Here is a 7,576-nt window from a genome sequence, read left to right as displayed (position 1 = left end):
AGGGAGCCTGGGCTGGATGCAAGCCGTGCCCATACAGGTTAGATTTTGTTTAAAATTTAATCGGTCCAAATCACGAATTTACTTATAGCCTATATAGAGGTAAAGAGGCGAGTCGGAATGGAGCCCGGACGGATGCTCAGGGTCGCTAGGCCCTGGGTCCGCCACTGATCGGCAGTACCAGCGATTGGATCCATGTTTGAGTTGTGGGGTCAACTGGCACCATGGTTTCTCTTTTTTGAATTAAAATTGCTATATACCTACTGATAATTACTTGTAAATTTCGTTTTGAGTCCAGTGCGATCTTTTTAGGTTGCATTCAAACCCACGGTTAAAAATTCTTTGATCCATCACTGACCTTGACTATACTGAGATTTGTCATTGTTTTAAAATCTGTGTTGGCCACTCTTTTCTTACTACATAACTCCCCATCACGTGATCATTCGTTAAACCTGAATTGATCTCTACTATATAAAACACGAATTAATTTACGCATCACATTTTCTCCTTATTTCAGCCTCCCTAAAATTCAAATAAAAGCTCCTAAAATTCAAATAATTTACCTACTTTTTTGCTATCGACCCTCATCCTTCAGTCTCCTACCGGCTACAGATATGAATATGTTTTACTAATAAAAATAAATATAGAAATTAGAAAGGAAATTAGTAGATAATTTTTTCATTTTTTTTGGAATCTCATCTAAAATTAAACTATGGTATCGCTCCCGATATATTCGTTCGACGGTGCTCCTATAACATATCCACGTCTTTATACGTTAAGTTTATACTTAATTTTATCATATTATCGTTATAACACATAAACACTTAGCTAGACAAAGAGATTAGATTGGTTACGGACTTGTGGGAAGGATGTCGCACGAAGAAGATGTGCAATGAACGGTGAATAGTTTCCACCGTAATACAACTCTGATTTGATAAAACCTCTCAAAAAAAAAACTCTGGTTTGATAAAAACAACTCAAACTACTCGCTAGAGTCCTAAACATATTCCATACGGAGAGATCGAGGCGTCCGATCAGATCATGCCCAAGCGATTGGCCACGGGCGCGGCCTCGTCCCGCTGGCCCGACCTCCCGTTCGATCTTCTCCGTGACATCTCACGCTGCCTCCGCGCCGCCGTCGACTTCGTCCGCTTCCACGCCGTGTGCAAGCCCTGGCTTGACACGCTTCCGCCGGCGCCGTGCCATCCCGCGTTCCTGCCGTGGCTCGCCGCGCCGCGCGACGCCACTGGGCATCGAAGGGCTTGCTGCGCCTGCGCCTTCTCTGTGTCGAGCCGCCGCCGCTGCGCCGTGGCCACGGCCATACGTATACGAGACAGCAGATGGGTGATCAGCGCGGACGACGGGACGACCACCAGGCTCATGACGGCCTTTTCGATCCGCTCGCCGGATCTACAGCTGCCACCCTCCTGCCTCGCTACCCAGATGAGATCGAGTCGTGGGTGCAGCGCGCAGTCGGCGCCGTCTCCGGCGACGGTACCATCTTTCTGTACGCCATTGGTCGGTCGTATCATGATCCCACCTTCCAGGCGGCCCTTCTGCGTCCCGGCGATGTGGCGTGGACGCTGGTGCGAAGGAATTACCTTCGCATGTCTCTCGACGGGAGGGACCGCTGCTGCGTCGCATATCGTGACGGCAAGTTCGTACTGTGCATGGACGACACCACTTGGAGCATCGCGACGGTGCAGGCCGAAAACTACGCCAGTGACCTCTGGTGGCGGATATTTGGTGAAACCGGCAAGGTATTTCAATCCAGCTACGTCTTGGAGTCACGCGGCGAGCTTCTTTGGGCGTGTGTTCATGTCAAGAGCGCGTACTACTGCTACAACGACCTCTTGGATTATCGTGTCGTCGGCCGGAAGCGGAAGCAGAAGCGCTGTCGGTGTCGGTGTACTCACTGCAGGAAGCGGAAACGGACGCCGGTGGTGTCGAGCCGCGGTGGGTGAAGAGGGATGGCCGCAGCTTCACCGACCGCGTCCTGTTCCTTGGGCAGCCGAGCAGCTTCGCCGTGGACGCCGCGCTGTTTGGCATGAGTAGCGGCGGGTGCGCCTACTTCGTCCACAGGAGACGGCGGCGGCGGCGCGTGTACAGGTATAGCTTCCACGACGGCAGGTCGGAATTCGTGGCGCAGCTGCCTGCCGATTGGAACGACGAAGCCTGCATGTGGCTCCGGCCTCAACCTGCCATTGCTCCAACTGAGGTGAGTCGCGCAAGCCATGCATGCTGACATGAATACATGATCTTTCCTCCCAAAAGAATCTACTTTTACTTAGTGTAACGTGGCGCTTTAAGGTTTATTTCATTGATTCCACTCGATCAGTTGCAGTCTTTGACGTGCGATTACTAGTAGCAAGTATCTGAACATTTTGCGCGTGCATGCATGCAGGAAATCAGAGAAAGGCTCGAGGCTTCGGAACATGTACAACAGTTGAGACAGTTGTTATCTATAATTCGGTCCATCTCATCTGGGGATGATGGCTTAAAAGATAACTTCTATAACCCATAGTCAGAAACCTTGTGAAGAAGCGACAGAGATGACGAAGATCTTGTTATGCCTCTGTCTCTGCCTCTTCCACTGGGGAGCGCCATGCATTTATATTCCTCTCAACTTGCTTAGTCAAGTGATCAATTTTTTCATTAGCACGGAAGTTTTGCTTAGTCTCTGCCTCTTTCATTAGCACTCCCACCCATTTGCTGTGAGGTTGCTATGATCTGCAAACCAAGAGATGCATGAATTGATGCCGGAGAGATGCACAAATGCATGCTCTGAATTGCTAATCTAATACTTGATAAACTCGCTATGTAAATTTTTCGAATATATCACCATCGGAAGTCTCAGCGATGGATCCATGTTTGAGTGTGGGGTCAACTGGCACCATAGTTTTTCCTAAATATTTTTTTGCATACCTACTGATAGCTACTTATAAATGTTTCGAATCCAGTGACATTGTTTTAGGTTGCATTCAAACGCACGGTTAAAAATTCTTTGATCCATCACTGCCCTTGGATAATACCGAGATTTGTCTTTGTTTTAAAATCTGTGTCGGCCCTTTTTCTTACTACAGAATGTTTATCCACGAAACTTGATTTGATAACTGTAACTTCAATACCAACGAAAGATACCAATGTTTAGTTGTATATTATTCTGCTCACTCTAGTACGTAACGACTGTCAAGTCTCACAATTCTGTTATAATATTCCGAAGTTAAATAGATTGCAGATCCAAAATGTGGTATGAATTACCTACATGACAACTAAGAAGATACAGTAGCTAATCTGACAAAAACTTGCGCAGCTAGTCCTTCCGTTCTTCCGCATAAGCAAGCCTTCTTTGATGGATGTCCTCCGAAGTCTGATGGGCGACTTAGTATGCGTTGAGTTTCAGGTCTTGAAAGTTGAACATATCTTTTATTGAGCTCTTTCCATGTATTCCACCAAAAGTAAACTGCCATACCATCAAAAGTTGTTCTCACTTCAGAAAATGCCTGCTACTTCCGCCCCACCAATCTTGTATGGTTCTGAAGTCGTTTGCCTGCCATCAGGAATCAAATTATTCCACCGAGACACTAAACCCCTATGCATTGCATAAGTTTTTTTCACACTGTTAGGATTTTCTGCAACTTAATGAACTTGAAGATTCTTAAGTATTACTTATCTAATTACTATGAAGGGTAATCATTGCTTGGGTTTATATATAAATGAAAAGTCTAGAAATATAAAATTGAAAATTGTTGACTTAAAATGAAACCATACGTGCATTTCAAATCTGTTGGACTTGGACATTAATTTGCTCAAGACCTATGCTGTAGGAACACCATATCTTCAAAATACTGTGAACCCTTTCATCAATTATCTAACATCTAACTTCGATAATCTTAAGTTGCCTCAGTGTAAGTGATTGTATCACCAGATCGCTGCCTTCCATTTCCACTGCAGGTTTGGCTCTCTGTAGATAAAAAAGTACATTCAAGATCAATCATGCACGACAACTCGATAAACGTAACAAACATAATATTTATAGGATATATATACCTTACTGAGTTGAAGAATGAGTTTCTCAAGAATTGTTTGTGTGTTGGAGAAAGCAAACCAGTGTATGCTGGTCAACCAAACACCAGTCATTGAGCAACAAAGTTTTTAACTTACTAAATATTGGGCAGTATCTCAGACCCCTTTTCCATGTAACCTGTGCAAAGAGCATCAGAGTAAGCACAGTTCAAGGTTTAATTCAACTGCAAGATGAAACGGTACTGAAATGCATATATACGATTTGGGTATGCAACTGTCAAGTGTAGCATACCATTTCTGGGGAAGCTTTCAATTCCAAACGTGTCGCACTTGACAGACCTCCAAAAAGCACACATACATTATTTCTACTACCATTAGCATAATATATCAAACACGTGCAACAAGTACATTCTCCAGAACCACCTTTATCATAGAAATCACGGTAATCCTCATCGTTGTGGCCCAGCTTGACTTTGATGTTTCCAGCGATGGCATTTTTTCAAGAATAGGAATTACGCCAAAGTAATCATCCAATTGCAGCGAAGTAAGACTTGGAGCAGAAATGTGAGTTGGGACAAATTGCCAACAAAACTCAGCAGGCTGAGATGTTGAGATGTTACAAGGATTGGGACAAGATCCTCCAACACCGGGCAGCTTGAGAAATCAAGAAAGATCTGTTCCAGAACGAGACCATCAAGCTCTAATCTCATCAGGTGTTGGGATAAGAGAGCCCAGTCCGCTAGTTCAACACGCTCGCCAGCATGGAGACGGACTTGCAGCACCCGGACATGGCACGTCAAAGCATGCCGGATCCAGTGGTCGACGCAGGCAGCGAGAACCCAGGTATATCGAACTCGCACTCGTCAAGAGGGCAGCCGGGTTCGCGGAGGAGGAGCACCCGGTTCACAAAACTGTTCAGGCTCGAGACGCTCCCCAGCGCCTCGACGTCGACGATGCGCAGGCGGGGCACGGACCTCCAGAGCGGGCCCCATCGCCGGGCGAGCACGCACGTCCGCACGGCATCCCGCGCTGGCAGGAAGCCGAGCACATGCTGGATGACGGCGTCCGGGAGGGCAGCGAACGGGTCCCCGCCGCTGGCCGTCGGCGCCTTGCCGCTCTTGCGCCGCTGAGGCATTCCGTCGAACAGGTGCGCGCGCCGATGCTGCGGGGCAAGTAGGCAACACCCAAGGTAAAGGAGCTCAGAACGGAAGGGGGAAGGCGAATCGCTCGGTGCATTAGCATCCCACAGCACTTCACCTCTCCGTTTGCAGCTTCCCCTGCGCGCCGGTAGCAGCCAGACTGCGAGAGGTGGACGACGACTACTGCCTCTCGTGATCTCGTCACGCCATGAGAAAAGAGAGGTGCCTGCTCTGGACAGTGGGACCTGGAGAACGAGAAACGAAGGGACCTGGGGAGGTGTTGGGCTGCCGTGCCGAACGACGCCTGGGTTTTGGGAGCTGACGCTAGGCTGCTTGTTGGAGACGCAAATCTCAAAGGAAACAGTCCATATTGTCTTCTTCAATTATTGTTGAGTTTAATTGTTCCTTCGAATAAAAAATATATATCATACATCTTCTAACTATTTAAACTGGTTCTTTCGAATAAAAAAATAGATATCATGCATCTCCTAACTATTTAAACTGGTGTAATTTACATCATTAACTGATTTTGATCGTGATTTTGTCCTACGTGACAGTGGATCCCACATGTCATATGACATCTCATCTCTTCTTCCCTCTTTTCTCTCTCTCCAAAATAAAGACGCCTGGCGTGCACACTGGAGCGCGTTCGCCTTGTTCTCGCTGACGAGCATGCGCGGGGGAGCGGATGAGCCCCGAGGCTCAGTCGCGCCATACCATGAGCTTCGTGCTGACAACGACCTTGACACTGGCCATGGACACAAAGATGAGCACCTAGATGCCGGCCGACTCGGACACGAGGTAGTAGAGCAACCCCACAAGCAGCGCCAGCACGATGAGCAACAGTAGCCGTAGCACGCCGCGGATCTTGAACGCCATGTGCGCGAAATACAGGAACGAGCTCCGGCCGCACAGTAGCGTGTCGTCCAAGTTAGCTTGAGCCGGACTCACCGAGGACGGAGATCGATGCGGTGAGCTTGCCGCCGAACTCGGAGAAGAAAGGCACGGACCCTTGATTTTTCCCAAAAATAGAGCACTGTCGACGCCGCCATCGATCTCCAGCTCCGGCCACCGTCCATCCCGTCTGACCCCACGGTGAGCACCAACTGCTCCTACTCTACCTCGCTGGCTCCTCCTTTTCTCTCTCTCCATAGCTGCAACCGCCTCCTCACTGAGCCGCCATGGCCGCTACCTTGTCCTGCTCGTCGCTAGTTGCTAGCAAGACCTCCCCGTCCGATCCGAGCCCATGGCGAGCATCACCGTGCCCCCACCTCCCTTTCCCCATACCGAGAGCACCTCCTCCTCTGCCCTTCTCCATCATTGCTGGCCACTGATGAAGTTGTATCGGCCAAGGTAACACCACCGGAGCACCAGTCGCACCCCACAACACCCTCCCACACCTCTTGTTTAGCCCCAAAAGCATGCACACACGTGTTTCCAATGTTCACAGCTGCCGCCGCCAACGCTGGCGAGCTCTCGCCTGTAAGGATCGGTGACGTCCTAAGAGGGGGGTGAATTAGGACACTTAAAACTATTCGGCTTCAAAAAGTACACAACATAAATCTATATCAATTTCTATCTAAATGTGCTCTAGATTTATCTAGTGTATCTACTATACCATTCAAAATGGATTGCAACCTATTTCAGAAGGTAAATTGCAAGTATGTAAACGCGAAAATGTAAATAAGGTAGAGAAAGCAAACTTGGATAAGGAATTTTTATCATGTGGTATCGATGGCATAAACATCGCCCGTAGTCCACGTTGGAGCTCCACGAAGAATATACTCCTGATCACCAAGACTCTTTCGGTCATAACTTTTGAGCCACCAAGCCACTAAGGTAAGACCTCAAGCCGGATGAGCCACCAAATCAACAAGCCAAGGTCTCACCGCTAGCCTCTCTTCTGGTCACTTGCCACCATCTTCACTTCGGAGCTTGAGTCACCAAGATAAGTGTCATGGCCCAGAATTTCCAAAACATATAATTAAGTGCTAATGGACGTCATTAGCATCATTTGCTTGGTTTTGAGCAATTTTAGGCATGCAATTTTTAATTAAATAAATTGTAAAAATCAATATTAGTTGATGCGTTGTTAAGTAACTCACCATATTTCTATACAACATAGGGTTGGAAACAATTTTAGAAATTAGTAGGTGCCTAGAGGAGAATATCAATGAATTTTCCCAAATTTTTGGGAATTATTTTAAAGGCATAAAAATTAACACAAGTTAGAAAAGCTTGCCTCTTTGGAGAAATTTCATTTGAATTTGGTGCAAGCTTTTTGGGTCAAACAAGGTAAAATGGATTGTTCATGATTTATAGAAGCCAACAAAATTTGTTCCACAATTTTTAGACCACAGTAAGGCCTCCACCTTGATAACCAAAGTAGTGAAGATATTTTTGCCTGACGGTTA

At 47.1% G+C, this 7,576-nt stretch overlaps 1 long non-coding RNA gene across 1 annotated transcript; it reads right to left on the bottom strand.

Moving 5' to 3' along the window:
• Positions 1–3,139: 3,139 nt before the first annotated feature.
• On the bottom strand, positions 3,140–4,819 carry LOC133900693 (uncharacterized). The gene is made up of 4 exons (XR_009906583.1): positions 4,316–4,819; positions 4,048–4,201; positions 3,769–3,961; positions 3,140–3,547 (listed from the first exon to the last, which is right to left on the bottom strand). It is a non-coding gene; the product is annotated as an uncharacterized LOC133900693 (long non-coding RNA).
• Positions 4,820–7,576: the final 2,757 nt, after the last annotated feature.

Source organism: Phragmites australis, chromosome 19 (genome assembly GCF_958298935.1).
Source record: "Phragmites australis chromosome 19, lpPhrAust1.1, whole genome shotgun sequence".
Lineage (NCBI taxonomy): Eukaryota > Viridiplantae > Streptophyta > Magnoliopsida > Poales > Poaceae > Phragmites > Phragmites australis.
This window is presented reverse-complemented; position numbering and strand designations above follow the sequence as displayed.